An 18408-nucleotide genomic window follows, 5' to 3' on the forward strand; every position below is an offset into this window, starting at 1 on the left:
TTACGAAGAGATTTCTCTCGTTGCAATCGAGCTGAAAAAATAATCATTGAAATGCTGTAGACGTAAGTTTATCATGATTGAGAATCAATAAAACGGAGAATAACAACATTTTTTTTAATTCACGGATCGGTTGAATTTATTGATCGATTGTCTAAACTGTTGCCCTTTTGCTCTATCATGTTTCATCCTACACATTTTGCGACCTCAATGAGTTGTCGGTGATACTTTCGCCGAATGATCGATTAAATCGTAAGAAAAAAAGTTGAAAGCGCTTCGAGACTCGACCTAAAAATATCTACGCTACTTATTAATTTTTACATCTTGATAGACCAATTTATTTATATGCATCTTTTATGTATGTATATTCGATGTGTTTTAAAACTGATTGACATTATTTTTCATTATGTACAAAAATATCATGATTATTAAGATTACAAATCAATAGAAATATTGATAATTAAGGAATAATAAAAAAATATTTTGAACGTTAATTCATAAATAAAAATGTTATAATTTCATCTGAAGTAATTTCTAACGATAATGACTTCTTGAAGTGCAAAAGAAATATGATTACACTGCTAATGATCGTCATCATCTCTGGTTGAATTTTTCGCAAAATTTATCACACATGATATTTTTATTGCTAAGGGAAATATTATTTTGCTTATCTCTTTAATGTCGCGTATAAAGAATTAGTACATGTTTTTTCTCTTGTACCTTTATTTGTTAACTGTACAATTTGAAAGCAAGAGAAAGCATTATGTTATTTATTTAAAAATTCGCAAAATAAAAATACTCATTTGTATATGCATCGCACCTGGGCAGAGACTCATTCTACTGCAGTATGTTATAGCGCTTTCTGAAAGCGAAGGAAAATAAATACTTTCATCGAGTTTGTCGATAGTTGTGTAATGACAAGGCACTCTTGGATGCTGCAGTTGTTGCATACCTGCGTAATAAGTAACAAGTGATCCGTGCACATTTTCTGCGCCGGAGAAACGTTAATAACGCAATGTAAGAGGGATCACCACGCCTTCACTCTCTACGACGTAGTTGCTAACTAGCGAATAACTTTGAGAGAATAAAGCAATGCAATTTCACATTTAAATATATAACGGATTTTAAAATTTAAACGGATTTTTAAGTAAAAATATTATACGGTATTTTCTCATTTTCGCTTTAAAAGAGTAATAATTTATGTATATAATTAACATGTTAAACTTTGTATTTACGAAGAAAGTAGAGGTAGATCTATATATTTTTTATAATACATTTATTTTGATTATAATTTCTCTCTAATAAATATGGAATAAAATAATTAATATTAAAATAATTAATTATTTAATATTGAAAACAGTTGCTACATAAAAGAGAATTGTTATCTCTTTCAAAATAAAGTTTCAAATATTTTAAATACTAGTCTGAAATGAAATATATTTAATAATAGCAAGTTTGAAATAAATACTAGTTTTGAAATAAATACTTTCATAATTTCTAATATTTATCCATTAAATATATATTATCATATTTGAAACACCTTTTACAAAGCTCTTATATCACTCAAATAGGAAACGGAATTAACTTATTATTATTACGTAATATTAGATACAACTTTCACTTTAGTTTATCAGTTGATAATCGCTAATATATTATAATAAAGCTTAGAAAAATTGTAGCAAGGGAGTTTAGTTTCTAGTAATAATTATTTATAAGCGATATAAATTATATACAATTTACCATTATTCCCATGATAATTTGATCTTTGCGCTAAAGATATAATGTTATAGAATGCAAATTTTTTCAAATGTAACTTGATTCTAATTCATATTACAACCGCACAAGTAAAAATCGCGTAAAAATTTCGATAAAAATTTGCAAATTCCGTTACACTTGCAGTTGATAATTGCGATTAGCACCGTCTATCTGCGCACGTTTGTATACAGAAGGTGTCAATTACCTGAAACAGTGGCTTATAAAGTCTATATCCATGCCTGATAGGATGGTTTTTTCGTTATCGAGAGGATCACGAGACTCACGATCCGGCCAGACAGGCTGGCAACACATGTCCCCCTGGGCAAGTGACGTCACTCCTTGTAAACACACATTTTGAATTCTGCTTTCCTACGGCGGTCAATCTCGGCAACGACCACGCACCGCATCGGCGATCTTTGAACATCGTATATCCATTAGATCCTTCGATAATGAAAGGCCACAGATTAATTTGGAAATAAGATATGATTTGCATGGTTATCCCGCGTGATAATTTATTTTTTGGCTGGGGTTAATAGCTGCGACCGGAGCATCAAACAAGGAGTTTCACGAAAAATAAACGTAGTAGAGAAAAAAGACCTGTCAAATTATCGCGAGCTTGTAAAACGGAATTGGCGAGACACTGAAAATAAAGTTTTATTTACTGCAACAATGCATACCAATTGTTATGACATATTTTAAGAAAGAGATTGAATAATAAAATTAATAAATAAAATAATGAAATGAGGAAAATATAAGTAAAAAGCCAAAAGCGAAAATTTTAAATATTCTTTCTTTATAAAACAAAAGTTTATTCTATACAGAAAAAAGGAAATTCTTGTTTTGAAAATATATTTAGTTTTAACATGGGAATCTTAAAAGGAGATTATATTGTGTTAATTAAAGAAAAATATAATTGCTTGCATAATTGCTTACTTGAATGAAGCTATTTTATATAGTTCAATCAAGGAAAATATATTCTTATGATTTAAGATTTAATTTTCTCGAATGGAAAAGAAACAATGTTAGATAGAAAATAACATATTTAAATCAAAGATTATAATTTTCTTAAAGTAGAATTAAATAATTATAATAAAAGTGAAGTAAATAATTATATATTCTTGAGATGAATTACAATATTAAATTAATACTATAATATTGTTGAAATTTAAAATTATTAAAGTCTTCTAAAAAGATTATAAATTGTTGCGTATATACGAAACAATGAAGTTAGTTTAAGTATATAAGTTTTGAAACTTATTCTTTTTCTGTGTACATAATTAAGAAGCAAGACTTTGGGTATTGTTTATTGATCGTGTATTGCAAATAATGCGTTCGGCAAATTCTGCCGTTCAGTGCATACATTTGATAGATACATAATTTTTGTACTATCTCAAAAATACAATAAGTTTAGTCGCTTGTATTTTAATTAGCTCTTTCGATGATTTTCTTTTATTAAATTAAGACATTATAACAACTAACACATTATGGACAACTAATTTAGTGACATGTTAGAATACGATAATAAATTGACAGATGGAAATAAATCACGCAGACACATCATATATGTTTGTCGACCACCTTTGGTATCTCGTAAAATTAGAGCTGATCTAACCGGATAGGATCCCAGTGGCTCCGACATGCCTACGCACAACGGAATCGCGGCCGTTCGAAGCACGATTATCGTAAGCATTGAGGATCAATGATTCACTCTCGGAATCCTCGGCGCGATGGTAGATCTGCTGAATGAATCAGCTGGTTGCTAAAAACTAATTTATGTGTTCCCGAAACCGCGGTCGATAAACTAATATTGGATCGCATTGTGTGATCCAACTATTCACACGGCGCTATTTCCTAGTCATCTTTATAAAGATATATCGCGGATTTCTTTTAAAATAATATATTTTTATGCGGTTCGGAAGTTTATTTCTCTTTGATGTTGCCGCTTATCGATGCATGTATTAATGCAATCTGACGCAACAATGTGTAGCTTGTGTCAATCTATTTTGTCTACGTCTGAGAAAGGATTAATTTAAGACAGAAATTTAATCGCAGGATTCGAATTTCATGGGGATAAAAAAACTGACAATTTAAATGCCGAGAATACAACAGATTGAAAGTATCCAGAGAGATCAATTAAGATATATGGCTTATTATATATGGATTATCACGTATCAATATATAATATATAAGCATCAAATACAAAAGAATTGAAAAGAAAAAATAATCCTTATGAGCAATAAAATTTTTTATATATTTCATTTTATTATTAAGAGTCAATATTAATTATGTCTCCATGTATTTGGTGTATTTCTAAAAATACAAAAGAATCATTTTACAAAAACAGTAAAATTTTGTTTCGATAAATTATTTTTAAAAGATTCGCGGATTTTGCAAATTCTCCTAAAGCAATAATCACACGCCCGCGCATCATGAATCAGCCGATCATAATTATTGCAGCAAGATCAGATATGCCTTTCTGCATCGTTTTATCTACAAAAAAAGGATCTGGTGCAGCATGTATTTACGAGCTACGAATGTTTATATAGCCTATATTGCAACGATCATTTTCGTTTTCGACGTTAACATTACTGATACGCGGGAAATATGTGTGTGATATCCGGTGACGCGTGTGACGTGCTTAGCACGGCAAAAAACGAAAAGCTTCACCCGGCTATCCCTGCCCGTTATTACTTGGAAAAGGGTCAACTTTTTGCCGCGTATGCACTTGCGGTGATAATGATCGTGCAGGTGACATAGTTCGGACGTGCCGCGATTATGTCATCGGTCGCTCCGAGAACGTTGTTGCTATGGTTATACCGCATCAGGCTTTCCGTCAGCATCGAGACACCTGCATGTTATCGGCTCAGTTTACCCTCTTCTCGCCTCGTCCCACCCTCTGTGCATGAGCCTTTATCGGCAATGTTTATTTTAACTGCGTCATTCATAGCGATGCACCTTAGGCGCTTGCGAATAATCTCACCAAGGGGAATCACTACATTCTCATCGTTCTCGTATGTAATATTACTGGGAAAGCCGTCTGTTAATACATATGTATAAAACGGATTATCATTAATATCACGGAAAGAATAGTTATGCGTTTCGTGTAAGATTGATGTAATTTCTTGACGAGAATATTACGATGAAAATAAATCTTCACAGTAGAATGATAAAAACTGCAGGAATAGATTTATGATTCAATGCTGTCTGGTCACAAGATCGACGTAATAATAGAACGAGATACTATAATAGTAAAAATAAATTGATTAGTCATGTATTCTTGCAGTATAAATTGTATTGTATTGTATTATTCTTGAATTTTTTATTCGTGATATTCTGCTGGATAGAAATTTATATGATATATTATATTTGATAGTTTATTCTATCAGTTCGTGAATCAACGCAAAGATGAAATATAAATTTAATGTAAATTTAATTTAAATTATTTATTAATATAAATTTAATTTAAGGTTTTATAACGTAATATAAAAATTAATTTATCACTAAAAGAAATTTCCTTAAAAATATGTATATTTGTATATATTATTTTATACACAATGCAGTTATTACACAATCGTAAGCCGATACCATCACAATATAACTCGAAGCATTCCAAAGCACTGAGATCATTGCTACATTGAATCCGATTCATCTGATCTTATCTCGTATCAATGATAATTGTATACATATTGTGCGATCATCGTACATTGAGATATTGCAATCTTTAGTCTATCAAATTATAAAATTTTTATATTTTTATTTATACGTAGTAATATTTGTAAACTCATCGTTATTTGGTTTATCCTCGTAAGATTCATGTAAGCAAAGTGTGATGATAATTAACGGAAGGTGCGATTTCTTCCTCTCGAGTCATCACAAATCATGATGGGACATCGTCAAAACCAGACAGAGCGAAATCGATTCGGCATTAATGAGTTTATTCGCTTGTATCGAGAATATAGATAAAAACGTAAAGAAGGAAATTTCTTCCTCTTTCATCCGGCAAGTTGATACGAGGACACACTGCGGACGATTCACCAAAAGCCACCTGACGTGATGCTAGCATGACGAACTGGTTATACTCACAAAGCGATACTCGATGTCATTCTTTGTTTACTCTCCAAACATCTTAATATCCCGCATAGATGTTCCGTCGTCTCATCTCGTCAGTTATTTCTCTCACGCTTGTAGACTTGTAAAAATCTCACGATAATAATTGGAATATGTTATTTTGGAATTATTTTTGTTTTAACTTTTTGACATATGTCTTATTATACTTTATGTTTTTACGCTCAACTGCTCAATACGAATTTAATGACATTGATAAGGTCCTGGATGAAGTCGAACGTTTGTTCCTTTCTTGCATTTCACAATTTTTCATGTAATTCATACTTTTCTTCTACATAAAAGTTAATATTTAATGTAATTTGCTAATAATAATTTTTTCTTTACGCTTTTCCACCAGCGCTTGGTTTTTAGCCTTTGTAATTTCATTTGATTTATATCGTATGAACTTCTTTTTCTTGACCTTTAAATTGGAATATTGTTTTTATGTATTTAATGGAGGGAATAGATTATTTAATATACATATTTCATATATAAAGCAAACTTTCGATTTCATTTAAATTAAGATACATCAAAGATAATCTTATTAACTAGAGATATCGATTATAAGAATCAAATTAAAGCAGAAAGATTACACGAAAAGATTGATGATTGATTCTACGGGAGCAATAAAATCTAATTTTTTATCCACTCACATCCAACAATACGTTATGACGTCATTGTCGTGATTGCACTCACCATCTCGCATTCCTCACGCTTCTCTCCACCCTTCCGAGTTCTCTCGTGAGTGATTATCAATATAAAAATGCGGGCCGAATTTTGTACGATAAATCTGGGGGGAAAGTGAGGAGCCGCTTGTGCCGTCAGGAATACCAATCAGCCTGTCGGACTAGATATTTGCTCCCGATCTGCATAAAGATCGAGGCACGTCGAAAATTATGCCGAAACTCGCTGGTTACGATGCTCTCGTTGCTGCCTTGCGATTCATCTCGGCTCTTTCGTCTTTTTCTCTTGGCTATCAAATCGCCATCTATACTTCTTACATTGCCGTTAGAAAAAAAAGTTACATTCCTTTCTTCAGCTAAATATATTTCTAAGTTTTCGTAAAATTTGCATATGAGATAAAATGTATAGCGGCGTTATTTAATAAGAAGGTAAATTTTTATGAGATTCTCATAATTAACACGCGAGAAATATTACTGTCGTCATTTTTATTACTGTAGTCATTTATATCTAAGGAAACCTTTTAGAGAGTTTTATGTAATGACAATGCGCTTATATTGTTATATAATTGTTTAGTACACGTCCGACTATTTGCATTAGCGTGCGCATTCATGGGGCGGTACACGAGAAGCAGGCGGCTGTAACCGCGAGTATTTGAAGGCGGTACCAGCTAGTTTGAAATCGTACTTATATCCATCGATGTGCAATTATCCAACAGCCATAGCATGCCGCCGAAGGCGAACATCTGGAGCTAGTTGTTCGGGTCTATTTGTCACTGAACGATCATTAAGCAATGTCGCAGACGAGAGGCCGATTGGTAAGCAAGGTGGAAATAATTCTTAGTCCGGGATAGGCGTGCCAAAGGAAAGAGCAAATAAGTTGTCATAAAAACGTAGATCTTGTTTCAGGAAATACATTTGCAAAGAGAGAGAGATCGTGAGATGCTACTCTTTCTTAGAGATATATTTTTCATGATAGGAAGAAGATGGTTAGATCCACGAAGATACAATAATCAAAATTATCCAAAAACACTTTGCAGAATATTTTTTATTTTTATGAAAAAGCAGACTATCAGTTAATTATCTAATCTATTAATAACTGTCGAGAAAAATGATAAGCCGGAGGCAAAAGTCATTAAAATGTATCAGATAGATATTATCGGATTGGAAAGGAAATTGTTGTAGGTGGAAAATTATCCTCTATATACGATTCGCGTTATAATATAAAACAGTTTATCTGGTTGACAAGAATTATTAACGTCTCATATTTGTAAGATCTAGGACAGATTTGACGTAATGAAATGGAATGTATCAAATGCACTTTTTTAATTTATTGAACTACACAATACCTTGTCATTAATCAAATAGAAATAATTTAAATAATAATCTCGATTACGACTCATATTACAACTGTTTAAAATTGTTTTCACAAATTGTTTCAATAAATTTAATTAATATTTAATAATTGTAATAATTTTAAATAAATAAAGAAAATTACTCAAGATTATTACATAAAAAGATTCTCGTAAAATTATATATAAATATGTTTTTTAGATTCTTAAATTAATCATGAAACTGTTTTATAGCTTCTTCTTCATTTCTTGATTTTACGAGAAGAATTCATTAATTCACTTTTATAATTTTAAAAATTAAGAACTTTATTTTGATGCACATTTGTACCAATTACACGAATAACACGTATGCATCCGCTATAAAATTCGAAAAGTGCAGTGTAAAGACGTCGATTTAGAATCTCCATAAATCATATGGTACGTAAAGAAGTGATACTTTTATAACCCACTTGAAAAGACCATCGTCATCAACGTTTGAGCGGATTAACTTCATCATCAGGGAATTCATCTACCTGCGGTTTTTGAAAGTCGGAACGGCCATATGTTAAATCCCGGCAATCGACGTAACTGTCAAGATATTTTTTCAGTAATGCGAATGTCCAACATGCAACGAACCAAACAAAAAGTCACCAAGCGTAAAATGCAAACGCGGGTAATCATTTGCTACGATATCGGCGCATTTCTCACCATTTTCGGTAGCAAGTATCATTTAAATACCATGCATGCTGCAATGAAAGTGGATTAGCATTACGTGCACATTGTCATGCTGAAAAACGCGCGACCGTACATTCGACTTTTCGACGCGTAAGAGATCGAGATCGAGACTCAATGGCTCGCTGATTTTACTCTAATCTCTGTTTACGAAGTTCATTATTTTACCCTTTACATTATTTGAATAGCTTTAGAATCATCTCCTTTATAAAGTACTTTTCCTTGCGCAATTCCTATAAAAAATTCAGTCTTCTTTTATCCTTATAATAGCAAGATGCAATTGCAAAGGTGAATGGATGAAACCCAGAAAAATAAATATATCGCAATTTTATAAAAATTTCTTTATAAAAATTTCATATAAAATTTTTGTTTTAGCATTTTAAATTTAATCAATTTATTTTATACAGAATTACTAAAAATAGGAAAGAATATCGTTAAGAATATTATTATTATTATTTTATTAGTTTCTTGTTAAAGTTTTCCATGCTTTAGTTTATTAAATATAATCGATAAATAATAATTAATTAATTATATCTCTTTCTGCTGCGTTGTGAAACAAGAGACCTCAATAATGATTTTCGCTGCATTCTTCGAACTTGAATAGATACACGATAATCCGATCGGAAGCTCATATAAGTGTGCTAGTAATTAGCAGAAGCTAAAGAAACGACACAGATCTGGTTCTGAGGTAAAATTCGCTAAGCGGTAAAAAGTTGTTGATTAGAAAGCGGTGTCTTAGAGCCAATTCCGGGCGGCGAGTTCTCGTTCAAATACGGGGAAGAGTCTTAGTTCCGCGGGAGACGAACAAAAGAAGACAAGACCGGACGACTAAAGGACCAAGGACATGGCGTAGACGGCCACCCATACCGATTGATCCATGGCCCGGGTTATGTTCCCACGTACAGCGCCTCAGGCAGCCTCAGGGTTCTGGCAAAACTTCCAAAGACCCAAATTAAAGCCATTGGCTGCCTCCTACGAATTGTTGGTCAGTTCATCGCATTTGCTGCATAATTAAAGAAACGTCATGCGATTGGAAGCTACCTTTGTTTTGTTGTTCTCTTTCTCTTTTTTTATCATTACGCATCTCCTCCAAATTACGCGCATTCGCGATTTGTCGACACAGTGGATTTTAGCAAGATAACGCAAATTATTAAAATAAAATTAGCTAAACAAGATAAATTGAAAGTAACGCGACATAAAAGATAGATTGAAAAACCGGCGAATTTATTTAGAAGCTTAGCTAAAGTTAGAACTGCCTGATCTTGCCCATTTAATATTTCTTCAAACACTGACTGGATTCGTGACTTTATAAAGTAGACGTAGCGATCGCGTGTTCCAACGATTAAAAAAAAAGCGAGGAGGAACATTCTACAAATCGTAAAATATGAAATATATCGTTAAAAGATCGTTGAGTTAGGAATCTATTTTGTTGCGGACCGCTGCAGAGAATCGTGGAAGAATTCGTGTCCCTTTGAGGGGGTTAATATTGCTAGAAGTAGCACAAAACGATTGAGCGACCATGGCTAGCAAAGAAAGATCATCTTCTAATATTTTATTGCCCGTAAAAATTGCGTTGTAACCGAACATCGACCGCGCCATGAAACGGGATTGAAAATGGAGATCTCGATCTTTATCCGTGAGAAAGAAGATCGTTGAGAAATCGATAATCCCCTTATCGGCGAAGCGTAAGAGTGAAGGTTACAAACTGTTAACTTATTGACTGCTCATTCATTATGCAGTTTATTATTTCAAAGATATGTCGAATTTATAATCGATTGCATTTTAAGTGGAATATTGAAATCATTTTCCAAAAATCTTGGGATTAAGGCAGTAAAATCTTGTAAGATACGATTTCTTGAGAGATATCGAGAAATTATTAGCGTATCATTATTAAAATAAAGAATAAAATGTTAATTATGCGTAAAATCTTTGATGCGTAAACTAATATTCATTTGTGATAAATGAAAATACTTGTCATTTTTAACATGATTAAATTTCTAATATGGTTAAATACTTCGTTATAATCAATCCATCTTAACATTGTTCAAATTTACCGTTGACGTTTAATCGCCGAGTAGAACATGTGTGATGAACTCCCTGATGACTTGATGTTAGTTGACATATTTGAATATATATACATATATTGGATGCCGTCAACGCCAGCCGTTAAGCAACTGAGCACATTGAATCCATGTATTAGTATGTAAATTATGCAGATCCATGAGACTGCATTAATCTTCGACGAATTCCTTGAAGGATTTGTCTTATTTTTTTGTTACTTACATAATGAAGCAGAATTGCACTTCCTTATTCGTGTCCCAATTTGATTTGCGCATTTTAATATCACAATCACATCGTAGATTATCAAATTTATTCGTCATTTAAATATTGTCTAGTTTATATTGAATTTCTTCTTATTATATACAATATATACGATTTAAAAATATAAATTTTATTTATAAAATATTAATTTTCTATAAAAATATAAATTATCTCTTTTGTGTACTTAAGAATCCTTTGAATCGATATAAATATTCCTATAACAAAAAATTAAGAATAGAAACATAGAGATTGCGAGATCAATTTACAACCTAACCACATTTGATTGGAGAGGAACCTAAATTTATATAATAAACATTAATGAAAATATTTTACACTTGTAAAGTTTACAATATCGCGAAAAGGCGGAATGAACGCAATAAACACTTAATGATCGCTTTTCGTGAAGAAGAGAATTATGTAGCAAGAAGATTATCGATTTTATATTTATCGAAACTCTCTGTATGAAGTAACAATCTCTTATAAAAATTCTAGACACAATAGATCTGACGATTATTTAGATGCTTGAATCGCGGACTCCCATCGCGGACAAGAGTCATACACATTATGAGATCTTCCAATGTTGGTCCACAATCTTCTTTTATGAAATTTTAAATTTTTCAATTCGGGAATCACTATTTATTACCCATTCGGATGTTAGGTGACGTACTTATGGAAGATCGCGACCAATCGGTCTACTCAGCCTGCACAAACCAATGTAAAATATTGTTTTCGACAGAAAGAGGCAAGACGTTTACACATGTATTCAACGTAATTTATTATATTTTCGTGAAATATAATTTATATATCTCGATAAACGCAATGCGATACGAAAATCTGATTGAAAGTGGGTTTTGCAATTATAATAAGTTTACAGCTCGTATGTATTTTTTTTTCCAAACGAAATGAACTGAATTTATCAATCCATGAATTGTTTGTTAAATGTTTACTAAATATTTATATTACATTATTTTCGAGTTATTTTAAAGCAGTTATATTAGAAAGATCTTGTGTTTCTTGCTTTATGTGTTTTTTTCGTATTAAAAAGGCAATCTTTTTTTCGGTAAAATTTCGATAGGTATATATTTTACCATCAATATACAATTTATGTCTTATCAATATACGATTTTTAAATAAAAAATTTGAGATCACAGAAATCTTTATTATCGATTAAGTATTACACAGTAGTTTCAATGCTTGTCACGGTGGAGACTCTTCCTTGTACAAGAAGCTTATATGTTATATATCATAAATTATAAAAGGAATTAAGATATTTAAATCACCATTAATGTGTGTGCTTTTTATTTTTAATTAAATGTAGTTGTTATAAAATTTGTAATTAAAATCTAAAAAATTGAGAAAATGTAATTGCAATTGATGCTCTACATTAATGTATTGAATAATTTTTGATATCAATTAATTGTAAATTATTACAATAGGTATATCTTTCCCTTATACGTTTTGTATCAGATATTTGTGTATTAGAGTTTGACAGTTTCACATCTTTAAGTTTACTAGATATAAAACATACAATTGAAAAATAAATAATTAGTTATATAATATTAAATTAATTAATAAAAGCATGATTTTGAAAGTAAATTTTTGAAAGTAAAAGCTATGAAAATAAATGGTAATATCTAAGGCAAATAATAATAGAATCTGATTCAAAAATTTTTAACCCGGAAATGAAACATCTATACATATACATAATGTTAATGAGACCTATCTACACAATTAATACATATTGATACATTCATATGTAACATTAATTTGCAATATAAAATTAATTAATTTATTTATTTGCATTTAAACACACACGTAACTATATTTTATAAATAAATAGATATATATAATAAACAAATAAATAATATATAAACAAACACACATATATATGTATATAATATTATATAACATGCATATATACATAGGTATGGATTACATATGTATGCATACGATATATACATACACATATATACATATATTTATAATAACAAAATTAATTTTGATATAATCTAATTAAATTTACAAAAACCAAGTGGAAATTTTGATTTAAATTTAAATAATAAAGCACACATATACGTATGACGCCTGATACATGCAACCAGATACTCAAAACTGTTTTTCAGAAAACAAGTACTGAGGAGACTCATTATTATAAATTTTAGCAATTTATTAAAAAAATTTATATCAGGAGAGATCATTGATATTTAAATACAATCTATATCATATTTAAATATCAAATTATATATATATATATATATATATATATATATATATTGACGAAATTAATTAAATAAACATTATATTATGAAAATATATTTGTCAAAGAAAAAATTGAAATATACAATATCTTTACATTATTTTTTTGCTATCAAAACGGTTGAAGCGCAATAGGTTGTTATTAAATAAGCGCAATAAGTTGTTATTAAAATTCTCCAAATGCACTCGCTTTTTTATGACTGTACATAAATATACATGACTATCAGAAACTATCAGGTTGACATTTCTCACCGGTTACTGTGAATCTGGTCGATCGCGTCAAGCGTCTTGGGAAAGTATGCCTTATCTAGGTTCTTATTTGATGTCCGGTGTGTGCTCCGAATGCAAAGCCACCGCTGCCACCGTCGCCGCATTGTTATCATCGCATAAGCATCTCCCGCGAGGCGGTTTTTGTTTTATACGCAATTACTTGATGAGTCATTTCTGTAATTGGGGCATATTTTTCCGAAATTTATTGACGACAGGAATCCCAGCAACCGGCGGAATTAGCATAAACCGAGGATGACTTACTCGGTCCGTCCACCAGCAACATTTTAACGAGCATAAACTCGCTCGGCTTTATTTATCGTGCGTGTTATCAGTCTTTCCTACCTCGCATTTCGCCTTGTGCTCCCACAAGCCTTTGTAACCAGGAGAGAACGCGGCGGCGCCTTGTTTGACATTTGATCGTGCCTTTAACCGACCGACGAGCTTATATCGTAATCTTCTATTTGTGTGGGTATAACGATCCTAGAAATTCTAATGTACATAATTTACGAATTATGTAAAATACCTTTTTTAAATATAAAAATTAGTGCATAAAAAATTATTATAATTGTATATGTACATCAATTTCTTCTCGAGTTTAGAATAAATTTCTAGGATGTTAGTATCCGAAAGTTATACACATACAACTGTGATAACAATGACAACATATCCTTGTTAATAATGCATTAATGGCGGTAGGTTAAATACGAAAATTTAGAAAAAAGAATGCACCAAGGGTAGAAGTTGATTTATCCCGAGAGATTTCAACCGTGGGACATTCGAGCCGTTCGTACAGTGACCGGTACTTAAGCACGGCACTTTTTCTTTAGCAAAAGTGCTCATCGAATCCGAGGAGATAAATATTCATGTCCTGGAGTTGTTTTCTGTTCATCTTTTGCGGGGCATGCATTAGCGAATGGTCGATCTAGCTTTAAATCGGTCGATATAAATGGGGTATGAGCGCCTAAAATGCGTACAAGGTCGTTATCTTAACGCGGCACCACTAAAAACGGGAAGAAGCGGCAAGAGAGACAAGAGAGACCGTAAAGAGATAGGTAAAAAGAGAAAGAGAAAAAAAAATGAAAAAGAAAAGAGATAGGCAAATAAGAATTGGAGGCTGTCGCGTTGGAGAGAGGATGGAGGACTTGGGATTGAGTTGTCTCAAGGTGCCGGATGAGTCTTCTGTGAGCTCCTCCGGGTAGGTTAGGTATGTTAACAAGTTAGGCGATACTAAGATAAGAATCCTCCGCGATCCTTTGTGGTCTCCACACGGTAACGCGACACCAGAACAACCCGGACCAAAACCAGACCGTCGCGCCGGCTTCTTTCTCCGGCTTCGCTCTCTTCCATCTTCGTTCTCTCACTTTGCTGTTGGTTTCACTCTTTTTTCTCTCTCTCTCTCTCTCTCTTTCTGTCTCTTTTTCTCTTTCTTTTCCTTCGGCAATCCTGAAAGAGCAGAACGATGTAAGAACTCAATGGACACGATGCTGGTAGCCGTGGGCAAGCGCCATTCCTCTCATTCATTCTCCCAAATCGCGATTCATAAAATCCGTCCTCCATTTTTTCGCTACGTTGTTTCTCACCGCGTCAAAGCTTTATCTTCACTACTGTCGTCATATAAGCGCGATATTACTATTACGATAATTTGAAATGAGTTTTTACAATAATAATTATAGTAATAATTATGGCTACTTTTTGTGCTACACATATTGCAAGTTTTTTGTCACAGCTAATCTTTTACAAAGAAGCTGAGTCTTTTTATGTTTGTACAATATAAGAGACATAAATCATTAACAATAATAAATAATAAAATAATATATAATTTAAGCTAATTATTACATTAAAATTTTCTTATAAAATTGTATCAAATTTCAATATATATATATATATATATATATATATATATATATATATATATACATACGGGATAATAAGAGACAAGTACAGAAAAAACACAGAAATAATTGTCTTCAAAAGAATTAATATTTATTCAATTCATACATTTCCGTTTCAATTTGGATCTCTGGAAAAATTAAAAGAATAAACATGCTTTTCAAAGAATTTCCAAAAATTCCTTAAAACATTAATCAAGCATAGAAAATTTTCGGTTACAACTATTATAAATCATGGATTAAATAAATCATGTGTTACGTAAATCATCGATTATCGTTAACAAAAACAGATACGCAAAAATGACATGAAAACATTTGAATGTCCAAATCATATAAAAGGAGCATTATTCCTGAAAAAGGAGCAAAATTAAAGATTACATAAGTCATTCAGGAGGCTACAAACTGCATTTCAAGAAATCATTTTTTACTTCCAAATAAAGTAAAACTATCAATTTGATGATCTTTCAGGAACTTTGAAAAAAGTTAATAAACTGTGTCGTTAACTGCTTCTTTTTAATAGTTTTTCAATCTTTTTGGAATCTTTGTCTCATGACAAGTGATAAAAAGACCGGCGGTATAAACTGCCTTTGGTCTGATATGAACTGTGTCACAATTGTAAATTTATGAGGTTTTTATGAATCATTTTTTCTTAAAGGAAATAGACTCTATAGAGTCTTGACATCGGCTAAGAATAAGGATGAATAAGTGTGTTACCTGAATGTTATAAATTATATAGTGAAACGTATCAATAACAAATGATTTCTCTATTACCTTTGAAGGGAAGTCTCGCAGAGAAGAGGGGATTTTTTCCAATGGGGAGTCTAATCTTACACCATTAATTCTTTTGAGGGCGCGCTGGACCACCTGGAGTTTTGTAGCTTTACTGGAGAGAATCGCCATCTTTTGAAACTGACAACACACATCAGAATATTGCAATATCCTTCAAAAATACAGAAAACCAAAATAAATGGTTATATTTTTTTCTCTATTTTGCTCATGTTAAAATTATTTAATGCATAAAATAATAGCAATAAAATATAATTTATTAAAATTTATATATATTTTTATTGATTAAACTAACAATTTCACTGTTTTTATAAATGATGCAATATTTTTGATTGATACTGTACCTTCTTTTCTTTCTCTTTTCTTCGAACTATTAAATATTATAAATTTATATATAGATATCACTTTTTTTAGTATAAAATCGAATAGAAAAATGGGAGTCGAACGGTTTGTTAATTTAAATGCATTTTATTGTATTAAATGTATTCATTTGTTCCGGGTGGTACAATCGGATAATCGACCGAGAGCATTGAAACAGGGTAGGAAGTCGAAGGAGGCAACCACCCTCGCGGAAAGACGACATAGCTTCACGTTCCGCCCTTAACCCACCGGTGAGAGATCGTGTGGGATGTTTAGGCTTAAACCGGATCGAGATTATGAGGCTCGATATCGTTCACGACCGCAATGGAACGCGGCCTATTCTTCAAGGGTTAACTGGTTTTGACATCCGTCGGAATTATCACGCTTTTATGCATACCGCTCCGTCATCATCGCTCCTGCTTTCTCAGGCACTTTTTTATTTAGGCATTAAAGTGGTATCATGTAGTTTGCTTACACTCAACATAATCGATCATGAGTCAATACTCATGATGAAATTCAATTGAATATTTTTCATCTCCATAAAAGTTATGCTAACTGCAATTAATTTCAATATAAAAAAATTATATATGTATATAATTTTTATTATTATTTTCATTATATATAGAATTTTATATGTATGTGTGTATGAATAAAATTGGAGGTAAATTACTGCAGTTATTATTTAAGAGAGAGAAATAGAGTGAAAAAATGCAAAAGATAGAAACACGAGGTGGGGAAGAAAGGGGAAATTAATGGGGATTCTGCCGCCTATAAAAGAAGCCTAGTTCTGTTTGTGTGCCGTGTGCATCTATGTCCGATCGTGTTTCACGAGATACGTGTTCCAGTATGTGTCTCTCACGAATCCGACAACTCAATAGTCGCATACAACAGGAACAAGGCCTCCCGATATCGTCGTGTTTGGTCTCGACGATGAGTCGGGACTATTCAGGTAGATACCAACGACAAGGATAACCTGCGAGGATGTTCATCTTCTCTCTTCTGCTGCCGTGTCTCACCTGAGAGTTAGAATCCCTTACCCCCTAGATTCAGCTCGACATTCTCACGCTAATTGGCCGGCAGCGCCCTCCCTGTAATTTCATTAAGGGGTCTCGTGCCTATAGTGAGTTTAAGGCCCCGCCAACGCGTCTATACCTTGCCCTTATCTCTCTTTTTCCTCTCTACAAATATTTGCCAGCTTTGATGGCTTTACAGAGTTCAACAGAGTCGTGAACCAAAGAATTGGAAGCCGGTATACTTTGCGAGCAGAGTCAGACTTCATGTTAATTCTTCGGAGCATTTCCGTCGTTTATTTTCGTTTATCTCGGCTCACCACACACAGATAAATCGCAGATAAATCTACGCGATATTCCGCCAAAATATATTAGACACGTATAAAAAGAATCTAAAAAGAAAAGAATCTAAAAAGAAGGTTTTATATTATAATATTGTTGACTAATTTAATCTTTATTAATTATTAGTTCTATGGCACAAAAATTTAACAAAGAGCAGAATTTATAAGCTTGATCTACTAAGATATATCAGGTAAAACAAAAAAAGCTTTAGTACCACTTTTACTTTTATATTTTACGGTGCAGGTAGAAAGCGTATATTTCAATAAATGAATGAACTCTCTTCTTTCTTCGATCTTGTTATTTAATGGGAGGTCCAATAAATTTTTTGTGCCTATCCAATCCTTTGACAGTATCCATGGCGCTAAGACAACTAGCCGGAAATGTATATACTTAGCAAGTGACCTTATATTAATCTTGTATTGTATAGAAAATGCACATTCTTCAAATTCTGATTGTTGTCCTTTTATTCTCTTTGTTTTGTTCTTTAGCGCAGATTTTGAAGTGACTTCTTTTTAAATTAAAATTTATAAATAAAAATTAAAATCGAGAAATAAGCTTCATCAATTATATGCTG

At 32.1% G+C, this 18408-nt stretch overlaps 1 long non-coding RNA gene across 1 annotated transcript in view; it reads left to right on the plus strand.

The window, feature by feature from the left end:
* LOC112637840 overlaps positions 1–16254 on the plus strand; it is a 115881-nt gene extending 99627 nt beyond the window's left edge. The window contains exon 4 of the long non-coding RNA XR_003122770.1: positions 16116–16254. This is a non-coding gene — a long non-coding RNA (uncharacterized LOC112637840). The remainder of the gene's footprint in view (positions 1–16115) is intronic.
* Positions 16255–18408: the final 2154 nt, after the last annotated feature.

This window comes from Camponotus floridanus, unplaced genomic scaffold (assembly GCF_003227725.1).
Source record: "Camponotus floridanus strain SB8 unplaced genomic scaffold, Cflo_v7.5 scaffold1, whole genome shotgun sequence".
Taxonomy (NCBI): Eukaryota; Metazoa; Arthropoda; class Insecta; order Hymenoptera; family Formicidae; genus Camponotus; species Camponotus floridanus.